This window comes from Xylocopa sonorina, chromosome 8, assembly GCF_050948175.1.
Source record: "Xylocopa sonorina isolate GNS202 chromosome 8, iyXylSono1_principal, whole genome shotgun sequence".
Lineage (NCBI taxonomy): Eukaryota > Metazoa > Arthropoda > Insecta > Hymenoptera > Apidae > Xylocopa > Xylocopa sonorina.
The window spans coordinates 6,335,086-6,354,018 of NC_135200.1; the positions used below are offsets into that span (position 1 = coordinate 6,335,086).

General features: G+C 51.5%; 1 protein-coding gene across 1 annotated transcript in view; it reads left to right on the forward strand.

The window, feature by feature from the left end:
- The first annotated feature begins 4,507 nt into the window (after positions 1 to 4,507).
- Positions 4,508 to 18,933, forward strand: part of LOC143426371 (uncharacterized) — a 50,075-nt gene continuing 35,649 nt past the window's right edge. The window contains exon 1 of the mRNA XM_076899806.1: positions 4,508 to 4,637. The gene's annotated coding sequence lies outside the window, so the exon portion shown is untranslated. The remainder of the gene's footprint in view (positions 4,638 to 18,933) is intronic.

Here is an 18,933-nt window from a genome sequence, read left to right on the forward strand (position 1 = left end):
GTTAGCAAAATGAAGCCACGTGTGAACGTACCGCTCATTTGCTGTGTTACAAATATCCGGACACGTGTGTATCGTCAACGAGCCTAGAGACGCTAACACCCCCTGTGGTACCCAGAAACAGACGTTCCGCGTCCATAAAGCGATTTCTAGATCAAACGTCCTAAAATAGTACGTATGAGACTTTTTATTAGCTCTATCTCAATAATAGTCGTCTGTATCTCTAACACCGTCGTCTTAATTAGAACAACGAAACGTTTCGTCGTAGCTCTTGTACTCCTAACGATACGCAACTAAATTAAGATGTAACAACGTAGGATACTGCTTGGCTTCTCAATTGAAAGCACGCGAACGAAAAACCAGAGTGTCCCAGCGCATAACGCTCTGTTGCAACCAGACGCGCCCTCGAAAAGGGGGTGGAACGCGCGAGCACGGCTCCGCGCAACGATTCCGTCGAAAGTCCGGCAGAAAACCGATCGATCGTGAACCCGCCGCAAGGCCAGGGTCATCGAAGGCCCGGCCTTGACCTGCGGAAGAGTCACGTAACGACAGGCCGACCGTGGCAGAGGAGGAAGGAAGCGGCGGCGACGGCCTCGACGTGGCAGACACGAGGGAGAAAGTGTAACCGATCCCAAGAGCTCGAAATCGAAAGTAATTTCCTCTATCCCGCTCTTCCGCCGCTTTCTCCGTTCCACGGGTGCCCACGACGATCATTCTTTCTCCCATGCCCGTGGATCCAGGTCAAGTTCACCGACAAGTTCACTGGCTCCGCCGTCTCGCTTTCTCCCTCCAGTTTTCCTCTCGTCACCGCGACGATCCTGTTGCCCGATCGTTTCCCGCGAAACGATTAAGGCTAGGCGCTGACTTGCCTGTCTCGATTGCGTAATAGTTAACTCTCTCCGTTACAGACTTGTATCATCGCGCGACGTGCAACCGATACACGTGACATTGCTGGTTCGCAGCTGCAAAACCAGAACCGCGACGATTTCTTGATTCCTACAAAAATTCCGGGAGCACGTAGCTCGCGATTAAGGGTTGCAGATCGACGTATAGCTCGAAATTGACCGCTATTCGATACGTGGACACCTAAAATTGGACGCTGAGAATCGCGCGCTACGAATTCGAAGGAATTCCACAGTTCTCCAGTCGCGTCTCTGGATTTTCATCCCCCGACAGTCGGTGTTATTACGCGTCAGTGTCAATGGCGGCGATCCGCGGAGGCGCCACGAAGCGACAGCCGCGATCGTGAGTGCGAGGGTAAGGTGAGAGACGGGACGGTTCGCTGAACCGAATTCCAGGGTACGACGAGGCGAGGCGAGGCGAGGCGAGGCCAGGTGGAAACACGCGTGTCTCAGGTGTCCCCGGGGCGTGCTCCAGCACGCTCCTAAGGGGAACAACGACTGCTTTACGGCTGGCTTCCGGGATGAACTTCCTCGCGTCGCGAATATATTAGGGGACGACACGCACACGCGGCGTAACATTTCGGACGGCGCGGAATCGAGAAGGGCACCAGAGGTGTCGAGTGGCTCCCTGAACGGCGTGAAACCCGGATTCATAAACGACGCCCGAGATTAACGACGAAACCGTAGTCGACGCGGGACGAATCGGCGTTCGCGTGCGGCCGGCACGACCGCTCGGCTCGATTTTCGAGCGTAACCCACCCCTGCCTCTCGATTTTCGCCACGGTTCTGGAATTTTAGAGGACGTTGGCCGTGCAGCGTGGAAATTTCAGAACCAGTTCTGCGGCATATGAAGCCGTGAAGCAGAAATGCTGCTGAAGATCGATGACAGGTTGTCGATTATCTGGGGTTCGTTAAGGATATGTCCTAATGATAAGGGAAAGAATTGTGCTGTAAATAGTTTGTTCTTCTCACGTAACTTCTTTGTGCGGGTAAAGGTAATAAATTAGAGAAAATGTCAATTTCAATCGCTTGATCATACGTAACTCTAAAATCGGGGGCCAACGTCGATCTTTTTCTCGATACGTACATTAACCTTGCCTCGAACGCGCTAATAAATTATTGATACACCCAATTATCGATAGAAGCTTCTCGATAACTTTACCATTAGCAGTAGCCTTAGTGCAAACACGGGAGCGTAGGAGGAAGTACCTACTTCGCGAGCGTCTATGGTTTTCAAGGCGACACGAGGAAATCCATGGCGAGCGTGAAAAGAAGCATCGAAAGAGAACAAATAAACGACGAATTCGTCGGAAGTTGGCCTTCCTAGTCTCGAAGAGATCTTCTCGGAACACGTATGCGAGAATCTTTCCCCGTTCATACGCTGACCGATAGTGAGTCAGCAGATTGGGATAGCCAATGGCATTGACCAGTCGGGCAAATATCTCGAAACGAGCTGCCGCACAGACCTTAACATAATTTCAACATCGTCCTTATGTGCCGGATACGCGATCTCTGAATCACATTGCGAGATACCGTAATACGGTGCAATTAACCATTCAAATATTTGAGAAATTATGCTTCGATCGCGCCTCCCAGGAGAGCCAGGCTCTCGTTGGCATCCTGGCGTTCGCGACGTCGGTCGTAGACCGCGTTTACGAAACGAGCACACGAAGCGTTGCGCTGTTGATTCAACAAAGTACTTTTTTACGTTCATTTGCAAAATTTTAACCGCTTCCCTGTTTAACGATTTAATATTCTGCAAATATAATTAAAGTTCCTCGATCCTATACGCATTGAAATTTGCACAACGATACGCGAGACGTGGAAAGTGTATCGAAATGAATTCGAACGTGTATTTGATCGTTTTAATACGAATACCAAACGTGGATATCTTGAGGAATGTTTTCTGAAACGGTGCGATCCATACTGACGCAAGGTGCAATCGAATAAACGTTGACTCTCGCCTCATAACATACTGTAAATTGTTATCATTTCGTAAAAACACGTAACATCGATAATTATTATGCCGTCTTGTTAAATACATCGTCCTTTAGTGTTATAAAAATCTATAAATTCGGCGGATTACATCGTTCTACATCGACGCAGCGACTAATCTATCAACTTTCATTCGTATCCCAAGTCCACACAAATAGTACACTATATACCCTAACCAAAATCACTAGAATGATAACCCAGCGGTCATCCAAATACTACACTATGAAAGGATTACAATTAGACGTTCGATGAAGACTTTTTACTTGTCTCGAAAGGAATTGAAATTTTTCAAAATTCTTACATTCCATACCCTGGTACCGTGCAACGCTACGCGTGTACAGATCGCAGACTAATTCCTCGATAGCGTATCCAACAATCACGGTGAATTTTTCTCTCTCGAGCATAAAAAAAAAATGAGCGACACCCCCCTCCGTGAACAGATGCGCTCGCAACGGCGTGCGGAGCGCGAATGCGCGAGACCCAGGCGCACTCCGCGAGTCCTGCGCCTCTGCGCAGCGGTGTTCGCGCACCGCACTTGTACCGGCTCTACGTAGAAGCTCTTCTTCCTCGTCCTCTTCCTCAGCGTCGCTGCCGCAGCAGCGACCCTCGAGAACGCGCGGCTCCAACTTCGCCTGGCCAACAATTCCATCGCGCAACCTCGACTTCGCCCTCTTTCGAACTACCCCGCGGAAGAACGGAAAACCGTTCGCGAAAATTAACCCGCGCAAGGTTCCCCGTTCGAGGACGAAGAAAAACCGAGGGAAACACTCGAAACCTCGTCGAAAGAGAGACACGCTAGGAGACGAGCAACGCGTACGCTGGTTGGAGTCCTGCGGATACGCTAGAACCCGGTGGTTGAATTACCGGAAAGAGAGAAAGAGCGCGTAGACAGGGAGAGGGAGAGTTAGTCGCGAAGGGAGGCGAAAGAGAGGAAGACGGACGGGAGACGAGAGAGAAATAGCAGAAACCGTCGAGGGGGGACGGTGAAAGAGGGAGAGAAACGTCGTGGGTACGGGGCGACGAGCGAGGACAGAGAGAGGGGAGGAAGAAAGAGCCAGGGAGAAAGAGAGACGGATGATGAGAGGCGAGTAGCGAGCAACGCGGCGAGAAGAAGAGAGGATGCTCCGATGTAGCCGGCGGGCACACATCGGGCTCCTCTCCCTCGCCAATCGGCGCGCGCGGCGTGGGGCGAGTTTGAGGTAGGGGGCCGCACGACGCACAGCGGTGGTGGCGGGTGGCGTGTTGCGGCGGTGGCGGCGGCGGTGGCGGCGGCGCGGCTGCCAAGGTATTTAAGGTACCGTGAACCGGCGGCGCACGAGTAGTTCACTTCTGTTCGGTGCGGTGTCGCGGTGATTTTTGAGGGGACAGAAGAGAAAGAGAGAGAGAGAGAGAGAGAGAGAGAGGGAGGGAGAAAGAAAGAAACAGAAGAGATACGGGGGACCGGGAAACGGGAGAGAAAAGAACGCGGTCCGTGACTCGCACACGCTCGGTTTCTCGAGGGTTGCGAGAGAGCGCCGCTCTGGGAAATTCGGTTGTGCAATTGGACCGGATCGGTCGCGAGAGACGTTACCCTTTCGCAGCAGTGAACGAACGAGGTTCGTCGGTTCCACGGAGGGAAGGCCACGACGATTTTAACCCGCGCCCCAGCCGTAGTCGAGTCGGGTCGAGCACCGTACGGACGGGGGAACACGTCGCCGGACAGGATCGTCAGGGTCGTCCTACGTTGACGACCGTCCTGGATAGGTAAGTCTCATCTCAGAACAGTGTGGAGTTTATTCTTGGTGCGATGAAAAGAACGCCGGCGGGACAGGGTGGAATATACACGGCACTTGTATCTGTGAGGCGGCAACGCGGTACGCCACGCTCGCCGCTCACCGGGCAATCAACCTCGCGATCTGGTGATACCAAGTGATCAAGATCAGTGATTCTGTTGCACTGTGCTTCTCGCCTCGCGATCACCGCTCGTCGCCGTCGTCGCTAGACGTGGATTTTACGAACTGTGTTAAAAGCAACATGTGCCTCGCCGCAGGGATACGTTGATCTCGAAGTGCTTTCCCCACCGGAAGTACATGCGTACCATGTATCAGAAGAGACAGGAGAGGTCTTCCGAAACGTAAGGCTCGTTCCGCTGCCAAGTGTTCTGGCCCCCCCTCTCGTTTAGCTCTGAAACGCGATCGTACCCGCTACTCGTTTCCATTCGTCGGATCGATAGATTCGGTCAGAGGAATTCGCCTCTGGTAACGCAGCGCGTCCGATCGAAATACACCTGTTACGTGTTCGAACTCTCGAGTAGGCCAGCGACGAGGTAACGCTGTAACCGCGTACCTCGTCGATCGATTAGAACACCGTGATCGTAGCTCGATAGAAGAGAAAAAAAAGACGAGGGGAGAGAGAGAGAGAGAGAGAGAAAGGAACGATTTTCTGAACAATGAGAATTTCAATCCCGTCACGGTGCGTTAACAGCGTTTTTCCGGCCGCGAGGGCGAGTGAGCCGCGCGCGACGCGTCACGCGAGGGATGGACCGGTTCGACACGGGAACGGAGTCAAAGAGGCCCGGGCCTAAATAATTCAACGCGACGTTACAATAGGTATGCGTGCCGACTTGCAGCCGGCGAAGGCTAGCCGAACGTGCACGGACACCTCGTACAATTAAGAAACAGTGTCTGAATACCGAGGCAAAACGCCGCCGATACAGGAATACCAAGGAGGTGCCGGCGAATCTCGGCGACCTGTAACATCCGCGCGCGACGATCATTCGCGTTACGAAACCACGAAATCGGCTGAAGAAAGGGAAACAGCTCCGCAAGTTACGACTCTCTCCGATCGAGTCGAAGCTACGCGTTCCAACGATGCTTTTACGCTAGAATTCGTTAGATCAGTCGAAGCGAAATTTTCCCTTACGACGCTTAACGTACCGTTACTCTCGACGAAGTGTCTCATTATCCGCGAAATAACCGCCAGTCATTGTTCCAATTATTATACAATATCGCCTCCTGTTAAAAATGTAATATACGTACGAAACCAGTTATTCAAATGCGAGCACTGGTTATCGAACGAAGAATCATTGTCGTGCCAGCTCGTTCTGTCCCGCGTACGGGTTCGACAGAACGGAGTTCGAACCGTGTTCCACTTGAAACTTCGAAGGCCATTCGCGAGAACGCGGAGAATGGGGTGAAATCGAGCGATTCAACCGAGATCCGATCCGTGGTCCCGAACAAACGAATGGAGGAGAACAGTCGAAACGGTATCGATTTTTCCGTGCGACGAAGGGCCCGCCGGAATATAAAACGGGGTCCCGCGCAAAAGGTAGAACGCGCGCCGGCATAATGAGTTCCGAAGGAATTCCAGGGATCGGAATAATGGATCGTTCCTCGTGAACGGCACGGTTGTGGGGACGAAAAAATGTAAACTAGGAGAATCCACGGAGGAGCACGAGTCCCTTTGTGTCGTCCCGTCGCCGTGAAACGGGCCTCCCTTACGATCGAGTGCCAACGTCGCGATCATTGCTCGCGACGACGACGACGACGACGACGACGAGGGCAAGGCGAGGCAAAAATCAGCGTGACGTATCGCGTGATTAAAGCGCGCGGGGTACGAATTGGAACGCTACGAAGTGGCCCTCCGGGGACCGAAAGCGTGCACCACCGCGAGGGTTCTCGAGGAATCGCGCACGCGAACGAACGCAGGATCGTTCGAGGGGCGGCGATCCCGCGCTGCCTCGTCCGGGATAAAGAGAACGAATTTGTCACGGTCGAGGTACACCGCGGAGAAGTTACGATTGCATTACGATCCGCGATCACGAGGCACCGAGGCGAGCGTGCGCGATCCGTTGAATCACCTGCCCGCCAGGAAACGCGGCCTCTCTAATCAACGATTCACTTTGCTCCTACGCCAGCTATATAATAACAACGACCAATTAATTATGCATCGCCCGCTAATTATCGCGGCCCGTGGAGCCACTACGCACGGCGTTTTCATTTCACGCCGCCGCTGCGAGTTTCCACGGGCACGATGTTCGCGGAGGAGTTCGATAACCGATCCCACAACGAAGTCTGCTGTACTTTGGTACCCGACGAACCAGGGTTCTGTGTTATCGTTTGGACGCATATCTTCCTTTCGTTGGGTTTTATTGTTACTGTTACGCGACTTCGAGACCGATGGCTGTACATATTTTGGACACAAGACGCGCGAAAGGGAATGGATGTATCTTGGTTTACGATTATGCAATCAGATTTAGTTCGCGACGGAGGAATCGCGTCTTCGTTGTACAGTACATTGATTACTCCTCTTCTTACCTGCGGCTCGAACGGCTAATTGCTAATTACTAAACGCTAATTACCGAGACCGTCTTCTGGTAGCGTGTGCTGCACGGACTGCGGAGGTCCTGCCGCCTTGTTAGACACGGCGACGAAAATGAAACAGAGTAATGGAGTGTAAGTAAGAAACTATCCGAGGCACGCGATCCACGAGCAATAACCATGGAGAATATCCTCCGGGCATGTTAATTGCGATCGATCGCGGAAGGAGAGAAGGCGAGAGACTCTTTTCTTGCGTAAGCTGGTTTCGTACACGCATACCTGCTCTAGTGCAAAAATTCTAAACGAACGAGAATCGTTTCGAACGAACTTCGCTAACGTGTCGCCAATTGTACGATCTCACTGAGGTTCTGCCTGACGCGAAGTTGGGCCCTTCGCGTTCGGCTCGAACAGCTCGCAGCTTTCTTCCACGCTGTTACCACGTTCAATCGTTCGAACACAGTTCAATCAAACGATGTCGCACAATTTCTTGGCACGACACAACGGACTTTCTCCGCTTCTCCGCTCGCCGTCGCCGTTTCTGTCGTCGTTCAACTAGTCGCAACGATGCATGCACGCGTCGGGTGATTAGCGTTTCGGAGGAAGCCACTTTCGTGAACCAAGCGACCAGAAATATCGGGATTATCGCAGTGAAAGTATCTGTGCGCGAGACAGACGGCGTTGGGCAAGAAACTGGTGCTCTGCTATGTGCGTGCGCCATCGCTTGGGCCTCCGTTCGGGTCCTGCTCGCTTGACCGACCGTTCGAATCACGTACCAGGCCCAAACGGAACGGTAAAAAGCCAGAGATGCTGCTCGTGTCGCGGCACGGATTCGAGTCGTACGACCGACGCTGACCATTTTTGTCGAGAGAATAGCCTCTCGATCTGTCCTCTACGGACTCCTTAAATGCCTCTCGAATAGCGTACGATGTTCTTAGATTTCAAAATTCTTCGATTTTAATTATCGAATTTCGATTAAGATCTTCGATCCATCTCGACGATACGATCCTTTACAATCGAGCGTCCAGTTCCGCTTCAAAGTTTAATCCAACGATTTCCAATCGGAGGTTCGATGATTAAGCGTTCCAAGTCGATGCTACGTGTATATCGAGCGGTGTTAAATTCGAATCGAGGCTATTGTCCTCCCGGCTCGATATTTTTAAATTCAGATATCCAATAAATGTGCACCTTTCGAGGTGGCAAATATAGCTGCCTATATATTTAGAGACTATTCACCCGATCCGAAAGCGTTCGAACGGTCGTCCCCGTAAAAACCCGCGAGAGTGTCTGTCACCCAACGCGGTTATAAGTGCGGTGCGATGTAGAGCCGTTGTACACCGTTTGACGAGTGCGGTAGCCAGGCTAGATCTTTTGAACGTCAAACTATTTAGAAGCGATCGAGCATTAAAAGAGGCGGGCTCTTCCTATCGCCCAACAGCTACAACGCTGTGTGTACGTATAGCGTTTCAAGGGAGAGAGAGAGAAAAAAAAAGGAAAAAAGAACGCGTCCCGCGGACGGTTCGTCGGGCACTGGCCTGACAGGTATTGAAAAAGGGCTATTAAAAATATCGAGCACGAAGCCTCGACCTATCGGCCCGTGAAATCCTGTATTCACCGTCGTGCGGCCGTTCAAAAGAGACGATCAGTTATTCATTCTCCCGAAACGGCCTGCGATGCTCCGAAATTTGAATGGCGCTCGAACAATTTCGTTTGGGAATTTTCCTGGCCGATCGCAGAACGCTTCGTCGAGGAGAGAAAATTTCTATTCACGCCGCTAGATCGAAACATCGAATTCATCGCGAGTATCAGCCGTTCGCCAGCTAATTACACTTGATACGTTCGAGGATCGCAAGAAAATTCTCGTCTAACCGACTCGCAACTCGTAACAATGGGATCCATTCAAGACTCGAAAGCAGCGATCGCGAGCCAGCCCAACAATGGACGCTCGGTAGGTTCTTTGAAACGTCGAATCCGACACCGATCGCGTACAAATTCTATTCGCACGGTGCTTGCGGTACCGACGCGACGCGACCGCCATGTATTCCGGACACGCGTGCCTCGTACACGGAGCGCTAATTCGACGTCGCCCCTTCTTCCTCGTAGCCGAATCTCGAAGGGACCAACAACGGCGATCGCGGCGATTTCTGCTGCGATTATCGCGGAATTTCGTCACGATCCTGATCGCGCTGGTGAACGCGAATGAACCCGCGAGCCTCTGACTCGATCGCGGCGGCGGAGCGGGCAGGAAGTTGAACGATTTTCGTTTTGACAGCCGGGTCCCTTTTGCCCTCTCGCGTCGAGAGAGGCGAACGGAAGACGGGTCTGTATCGGGTTTCTGTCAGAATCGCGGATTACTCGCGTCGCATTTGCCCCTGGCCAGGAAATCTCAACGCTGCGGAAACGACCGTTCCATTAAGGGCGGACAAAGAAATTCAATTACAGAATTGTCCGTTCTGTCAGCGCTTGTGGCCGAGGATCGGGAGTTTCGACGTTATCATTGGGGGAACTGGAAAGAGATACGATCAAACGTCGCGATCTCTCAACCGATTTTTATTCTGACGCGACGCTTTCATCGCTGGGTTTCACGGTTGTTCCCTGCTATTTATAATACAGAATTCGTAACGATCTTCTATCCATCCTTCGTTTTTAAATATTTTTCACTCCTCGTCCTATCATACATTCGCTGAAAAATATCATTCGCTCCGATCTCTACGATGGTCCGTAACTGTAAACAAAGATTTGCCACTTAACTTTAATAAAAGACCAATCAGAAAAAGAGGAGAGATATCGCGATTATATGAGTACATGACTCTTACCACGCCATTCAATCTCCTTTAACAACCATCGTTCACGCGAGCCTATATTATAAGCGTGCGATCGGACACTTATCGTTAATCGTCGCGATTGACGACGCCACTCGGCCAATTAACGCTTTGATTACGGTCAGATCGTCAGGCGACACGCGACCGTTGGAATCCTCACGCGACACGGTTTCACGGCCGCGAGCGGTCGCGCGGTTCCGCGGTCTGAATAGGGCCCCCTTCGAACGGTTTCTATCCGCTCGATTGAAATACCACGAATGGGATTTGCCTCGCGATACTTCGTATTCGTTCCGCGGCTGCCCCGTGCCGGCGATGTCGAATGCGGTTTATGAGCCTCTGCCCGGTAACCGGTCGTGTACTCGATAAAAATCGGCTGCTCTCCGCTCGGCGACGGGGTCCCGGAGAATTTCAATGCGCGCACGGATCGGCCGCTCCAGGGCAACGAGCTTCGGACTCGTCGCACGTATCGCGTCGGGAGACCGTGCTCAACGGTTTTCAGAACGTTTAATCGACCGACTCCGACTCGATTTCGTTCGCGTTCACGCGCTCGGAATGCTCTCCGATTAGCCCCGCAAAGGCCGTAAATCGAAAGGTTGCCTTTCGAGCCTCCTCTTCTTCTAACGCCGCCTTCGTCTTTCTTATTGCTTCTCCTTCCGCGTTCCTCTATATATATATCCATATATATTTTCAATCGATTTATCGCGAATCTCACCTTTTTTTTTTTTCTCACGCGAATTTCGTTCGGGAAGATGAACGCCACGTCCGCGCAAAGTTCGATGACCACTGGTCGGTCAACGCATTTGCATTCGCGTAACCGTGAAATCTTCCAAAAATTGCTTGGCAACAAAAAAACTTCATTATTCATGCGGAATCCAGTCCCAACGAAACTCTTGCAACACGTTTTACGTCATCCTCGATACGTAACCTTAAAACGATTATCATTCGATCACCGTTGCTTTCGAGTCGAAAAGAAAAACAACAGAAACGCGTGGTACATTCTCTCCGAATTGTTGCCGCCTGATCTGAATCACCCGGCTGATTCACTGGCCTCGGGGACACCGATAAAAAGACACCGTGATCCGTGCACAAAAGAGATCCTTTTCGATGACTAACCTTGCTTCGATGCAAATCAGAGGTTGAGACCCGGCCGTGCAGCTTTCGGGAATTCCGTCAGCTGACTCGAAACGTCGCGGCCTGATCCAGGTCGCGGTGGTTTAGTGAACCTGTGCTATTGGCCTACATTCTCGCGCGACCTGGCGTGTACCTGTTCGGTAGTTGTGTCGCTGGAATTGTCGCTAACAACCGGTCCGCGTTTCGTTCTCCCCCTTCAACTTCGCTCCTCCGCCCTCAGACCTTCTTTCAGCCTTCCACGATTCGTGATAATTTGAACGATTCGAAACCACTCGAGTTTCGCGCGGGCGCAAACTGGAAGCCAGGTTGCTCGAATTCAAGCGACCGGAATTCGAGCACGACACGATTGCACGTGTAATATGAACGATACAGAAACGAGGCAGTGGCGTGCATTTATTCACGAAATGTAATCCGGGAACCGGTAACAGGTTGGACGTTTTATTAAGCCGCGTAATGGCCCCCATAGATCGTTCCATTTTATAAGAACGCCCCCCATTTGGAGCCCTCCAACAGGTGGCATTCGATGGTAGATAAGACTGAACGATCGGGTTCACAGCTCTATAGGGTTTTCTAGGTCTTTTGTGCGTGTTATTGGCACCGGTGCACGGTGGCGGGTCTTATCGAACGTTCGAGCCTGCCGCGACGTAATTGCTGTTGACTGGCGGCTCATAGAACGAAACGGTCGCGCTTGTTGCATAACTTGTAATACCCGGGGATCAACTTGTCGCCGTTTATCATTGGTCGTGTTCGTATTAGATTAACTTGTCGCGCGTTGGCGAGCCAGAACGTTGATTTAAATACGAGATCCCGGCTAAGAAATGGATCTACTTTGTTGGGACCGGGCGGCTCCGTTCCGGAGCTGTGCCGTGTCTTCCAAAGTGTCGTTCGCACGGTGTTCTCCAGGCACCTCCTCGAGCGTTCACCAGTGCGTTTTACGACTAATCGTGAAACTGAAATGCCATATACCTATCAAGAGGTCTGTAAATGTTTGATTAAGTAGCTATAACGCTCGCGAGACATGCAGCGTAAACGGTTTGTCTATGTCTACATCTTGATTTATGTGTGTGTAATTTGCCAATAACGACACGGGCCTAATATCAAGATATTACGCGGTGCCGTATTCGTCGTAATTTCCACCGATCTCGTCAAACGCAATGATTTATTCTCTCCTCCCGATTAATTGATTTCGAGTGAAGTACGTAATAATCGACTCGATCCGATCGGTCCCGTTAGCCACCGTGTCCACAAATTAAAAGAAACTGGGGATTACCACGGTTTTTAGGATCCATACATTTTTGTTATTACCTTTTAACACGTCCGCCAGATATTCATACGTGACGCGAAGATTCCATTCCGAGCGGCCAATGTCGAACACGTGACGGTCCGCGATCGCGAACGTGCACAAGTATTAAAATTATTGTATCGCGTGTGTTACCTGGCATGCCTGTCTCGTTTAATATTCCCGCTACGAGCGAGCGTTACGCGCGAGTGAAACATTCTGTATCAGAGGTACCTCTTGACCATTTTTTTATTACGTCTCGCGTATGCAAATGTGCGAACGCGTACGAGATCAAGCGGAAACTAGTAATATTGAATATACGTATCGATCGTACAATTACGAACGTTCCGTTAAACGAGACTTAAGTCCTTCCCTTCGCGCTTCAGCAACCTTCACCCAAAGATTTACAGAACATCCTGTTGTACACTGGTAATATCATCCGTAGAACCGCAAGAAATATCAGACATCTCTCTTTCTCTCTCTCTCTTTCTCTTTCGTTCCTTCGATATCCTCAAAATGGATCCCAGTCAATCCTGTTATCCTCCGCGACAGAAATTGACAAGCGACAAACCGTTCGTAGGCAGAAACGTCGCCTGGAGCGTGGAATCGACGCGATCCAATCCCCCGCGGATCTTCCATATTCGGCGCATCCTCGAAGGTTGTTCGCGGTTATTTATCGATGCTCATCGACGTGGAACAGAGGCGAGGGGACCGTGGCCAGGCGGGTACGGTGGTTCTGGCGAACCGTGGTACCGTAAGAGCGTCGGGATTAAGTACAATAGCGCGTAACATTATACAGCGAATTAAAGGAGCACGCGTGCCGGCGATCGGATCGTGCGAGCCTTCGCCGTGCGCGCGTACATTCTTCTGCCACCATTTTTGCTACCCTCTCGTTTCACCGCGGTGTCCCCTCTCTCTCTCTCTCTCTCTCGTCCGTTTCGAACGAGAAACGAATTCGCGATTTCGTGCCCTTTTCGCAGGCGCACGTTTCACGCGCGTCATCGCGATCCTGGGATTTTTACTGACGTCACCTCGCGTCGAACGTAGACGAGCGCTGGAACCGGTTCAACGGTGCGCTATAAATTTCGAGGTGGCAAAAAAATAGGAAATGGGAATTTCTTGCGTCGCTCGCCGGCCGTAATCACTTGTCCGTACTCGGTGCTCTCAATTGGACGACACTTAAGGAGCGCCGCGAATCGTTCGATCTCCATTCTCCATTTATAGATACATCAGGAATAGCCTCTTTCTTGTATCAATAATGTTACATAACGATCGGATAACGAGGCGAAATATTGCTTTTTCAGGATCAGTATCGCCTTCGCGTGTGCCACGATCGATACCCGGTCTCGTGAAATAGCCGATTAGAAAAAAAAAGAGAAACGAACTACTCGTAACCGAACTCGGTGGCGTCTCGTTCGAATCGCGATTACGATGAGAAAGAATCGCACGGACGAGGAAAACGTGTCTAACGGCCGTGCGCTATTCGAGTTCCGTTCGATTACGAAACTTCTGTCCGATTCGAGGTTCCGCAAAGATCGATGAGAGGAACGGTTTACGAGCTGGTCGTACCAGGGTCTTCGTGATACCGAATCACCTAACCTGTACGCGGAGGATAGAGAGTCCCCTGGAATCGATCGGGCTTTACCCTTGATGGAACGCACGCGGGTCAGCCGTTTGAATCGTGCGCGGCATAAGAAGGAGCGGAAAAAACGTGCGGGATAGAAAGAGCGGAGGCAGAGTCTAACATCTTCGCGAGGTAGATATAAACGCGATCTCGAGCGAGAACTAATCTCCAATGGTAATCGGCCTCTGGTAACGGTAAATTTTCTAACCGGTGCTTAGTTTCTGCTTTAACGCCATTAGGCGATCCCGCGGAGCGATCCAGGAGACTGATTTCGATGTATGGCGGCCTTAACAGACTTTTGTATACCAGCTCGGCCGTCTTTCGCTCGCCTTTACTTCCTTCTTCGAATTACTAACTGTAACTTTTTATTGTTCCATACAGGCGAGCCGAGCCAGATTGAAACGACGATAGAAACCGAACGAGGATCCCGTTCGATCGGTGTACGCTCGCGTGTCTATTGTCGAACGGTCCCCCCCGATCGAAGCTTCATTTCAGTTTACGACCAGCTATTCGACCGCGAATTTAGTGCCCGTTTTAATTGTCCTTTGATCTAACCTCTTCCACCTCCGTCTCTTTCATCGTCCACTCGGCGAGTTTTTATATCCGCTTCGATGGGTTTTCTGTTGGATTGAGTTGTCCCGTTTTCCTTTCCGCTTCATCTGGAAGGGAAAAATGGAGCGGAACGATGACGCATAGGAAATCCCTACGATCGGCAGAGCGCATGGCGCATGTTCGCTCATCTTGGTATGCGCGTCCATACCTTACTCATTACTTCCTACGATTGTTGTCTGAATTTTCGCACGATTATCCGAGGAAAAGGAACGAGAAATACTTGGCTGGCAATGGGTTAACTGGAAATTATATAACCACTGATACACGCTTGCGCGATCACGTTTTATTCTCTACGAATCGGCGAAAAATCTCTTAAGCTACACTCTTTGAACAGGAATCTGTACGATACCATTCATAGGTGAGGAGTCTGCCTCTTAAAAATTGCTTCGTAAGAAAGGTCGAGTCTAGACATCGACTGCTGTCAATCGTACACGCCCAAAGCAACGCTCTGTCCTACTAAAAATTTCTTTCGCGAACGAACAATCGTTGATGCAATCGCCGATCTCGCCAACACTTTCCCTATCTGGCCGCCGCCACTCCTCTTAGACACCACGGGTTGAGCAACGTCCGACGAACCCGCGAAATATCCGTCGTATGCATAATGAGGATCGGGGTACCGCGTGGGACAGTTTATCGCGGCAACCGATCAACCCACATCTCCGACCCGGTTCGAAGCCAGACCGTGCTCGTGATCCGTTGGTGGAAATCGATTTCTGCCCGGCGGAGTTATTATTAGTCGTACGACCTTGGCTCGAGGACCTCTTCCAGATCGCCATCGTCGTCACGTACTCGATCCACGATTCTACGAAAGTGTCGCCTGGCGCTCGTGCAACCGGGCCTCGCGCTGCCAGCGATAATGTATCCCAGCGAGAGTCCGGATCATTCGTCTTCGAGCCAGAGGGATGATCGCTGTGTACCAGTTTCGTCCTCCACCTCCGCTCCGTCTCGTTCTACCCGACGGGTAACCGGCGGTGGCACGTCGGAGGCGGAGGGACTGTCGCTTAACGAGCGCGGCCGTGGTACGATCGTTAATCGTCCGGCATTCGTGTATACGCAAAACTCGCTCGGCCATGAAGAATGAACCGTGGAACTGTTGGCATCCACGAGCGCGCCGTATCTATCCATCCTGATGCACCACGACCAAAACCACCACGACGCTCGTGGCCGCTCGTGACGGTCATTCCGAGATCAATAACGAGTCCAACCGAACGGGCTGCCCCTTTCATTCGCGTCCTCGGTCTTCTCGCACGACACCATCGACGAACGTCGACCCAAAGTCAACCACCTTCGTCCGCTGCTTCTCGTCGGCGTTGCACCGCCGCCTGACGACGCTGAGACGACGGGGCTGGGTGGGGAAGGTGAAAAGGGCGAACGGAACGGAACGGACGATGGGAAAGGGGGAGGAGGAAACATCGAGCTGGTAGAACACGGTCTTACCTTGATGAAGACCATTTGCGGAGGCTCGTAATAAGATAGTAACAGAGTACGCTCCACCTTGGTCGTCCGATCCGAACCGGTGAACAGGAAGAGCGCCGCGTTTCCCTTTTCCTTCTTATCTCTGCCGCGTACAGCCTCTTCTCGCCTTTATTCGCCTCTATTTCGCTGGCTTTCCTCTTTACATTCCTTCTTTACGAGTCTGGTCGTCCCCTCTGCTCCTCCGGTGTGGACCAATTTATGACGGGGTGGAGGCTGATATTGGGACGTCGTACGGTTTCACTGGAATATCGAAACGAAACTTTTTCGCTGAGTCCGCGGACCGATCGGCTGGAATTGATAGGGATTCGTCGGGTGGAATCGAGTAGAAACCGTAGGAATCATAGCGGACGGTGGCTGGAAACAATTTTCTGATCGAGTACCTAAGTACACCGCCGTTCGAGAAGTCTTACGATCCGTAAGGGCGTATCGAAATTGCGACTCGTTTGCGAGTCAAATTTCGCACGACTTCGACTCTCGAGCGCGCGATACATCAACATTGTACAATTTCAGGCTTCGTTCGCATCGCGCGGTTGATTGGCGGCAATTCCGACGCAGGAAATCGCGAGACGAAAGGGTTATTATTAGAGCCGGCGCGGCGGTGCCATTAGCCCCGGCGATGTCTTAAATTGGTCAGAGGTCGATCGTAAAACTTAATTACTTCGCGTAATAGTTACTCTCTCTCTCTCTCGCGAGCGTGCACCGCGGGATGAAAGAGTGGCCGCGGGGATAGGAAAGGCACGATACCATTTATATCGATTATCACGGTCGATCGTCTAACGACGTTTCGTGGGTGTCCCCGCGTGAGCGGCGATTATCATCGTTTCAAGGCTGACGCGTCGACACCCGACAGGTTTTGTCGCCGCGTTGAACCTGTCCACGATGCTCGGGGCCCAGGATTGGCGCGAGTCGACCACGATCCTATCTGCTCCTCTTACACGGGGTGAGACGACCGGCACGGCGCGGACCCAGAACGCTGGGTGGCTCTGCTCGTGGCTCGCAAGCTCGCATCCGGTTCACCGTCGCCGCATTATTTCCCGCGCCGCGCGCCTTGTCCTCCGACCGGAGCGAAGTTGATCTTCACCGATCGGCCACGGTGTGGCCTCTTCGACGAGAGCAACCTCTCTGCCGCGCTGCCTCCGATAGCGATGGGATCAAGCGTATTCCAACCGTACCCGAGGCTCAATGGGTAGTTAGTCGAACTCTTTCTCTTCAAATTTCCATTTTATCTTTCGATCTCGACATTCGCAATATCAACTCTCCGCTACTTTAACGAAAAACAAAACAAAACAAAAAAAAAACGACGAATCTTTCGCATCTGTACGCGGTTGCAAACCTGTACTGCTTGAACACCTACATTTATAAGTACACGTTCCCCACCTGATTATCGTGGTTTCTCCTCAACCCCGTCGGGCAGCCTTGTTACTCGTGCGCGGAACGGTTTCAGAGTCAACTTGCACGATCGAACCACCATGTAAATACGCGCAATTAACATTCCTCGGCTCTTACGAGCGTTATTCGAATCCCACGAAGCCCCGGGACCTTTTTCATCGACATTGACTCGGGGATTCGTGAGTACATATTGAACTTGATCCCATCTCCACGCTCGTAAACGGACGCGAAGGGGGTGACGCGCGAGGGTGGCCGTGCACCTGGGCCACTAGGCGACAGGGGAACAGTGTCCCGCTGTGTGGCTCGTGCACGTTGCTCCAACCGTTGCTCCTCCGCCGACACCTCCGCTCGCCTCGTTCAACTGCACCGACGGGCATTATTCTGATCGTGAGCGGTCTATCTCTCTGATGGTACCCTACCACGGCCTACCCTCGGTAACAATGAGACGTCTGCGGCGTTTACATACTCCTCGCCGCGGGAATTCCTCCCGGCGACTTCTGGAAATCGAAGACAAGATAACGCGTCAGCTGACGGCTGGCTACCGCCTTCGAATTAGATCCGCGATACACCACAACCCTTTGTAGATCCCTCTGCCAGATGGGGGACTAAAATGTTTAAGCGACCGTGCACGGGAAACGTTCCAGCTAAATTACTCGGTAATTTGTAGAAATTGTACCAGATGGAACTTGGATCGATCGTGCGCGCCTCTAAATTGGGTATCACGTTAATAGGGGGTGAATAAATTTTTTTGGAAATTTTTGATACGATGCTTTTCTAAATACACGGATATAAAAAGATTCTACCATTTCTATGATTCAGTTAAGAAGGACAGCTCGTTTACTTGAATTTCATACGAACAAATGGTAAAAGTGATCGTTCTACTGGTAAAAGAATTGCATCGCCCCGTTGCAGAGTAGTCAGAATGTCCGATGCACTCTTTTTAACATCCCGCACAGTGATTATATCCGCAGCCGGGCCGTTTCGTTAGGCACGGCCATAAAAAATATTTACAACTTATGAAATACAAGTAGGAATATCCGTCGGATCGTCGAGCCAACCGGATGTACGAATATTGATCATCAAGCTCGCCACCGTTCTATTTATAGAGGGCCACCGGAACAACGGTGTCCCGTTGGCCAGTTCGTGCGTGTACACGGCCACGTCGATTTTCTTCTTTTCTTTGCGTGCCGTTCAGCCTGCGTTTCGTCCAGCACGGAACGCGCGCGTAAAAATTACTCCGGCTAGCCGGTCGCGCGAATATTAAATCACCGCGGCTCGAGTTTGCCTTTCGACGAGGGTGGAGAACGCGGTCCCTGGTCCACGGGAGAGAATGCCGCGCCATCACGGCTTTGTACCTCGCCGACCAATCCCACGCAGACCTGAAAATGGTCCACCGAGTTAGTCGAATTTG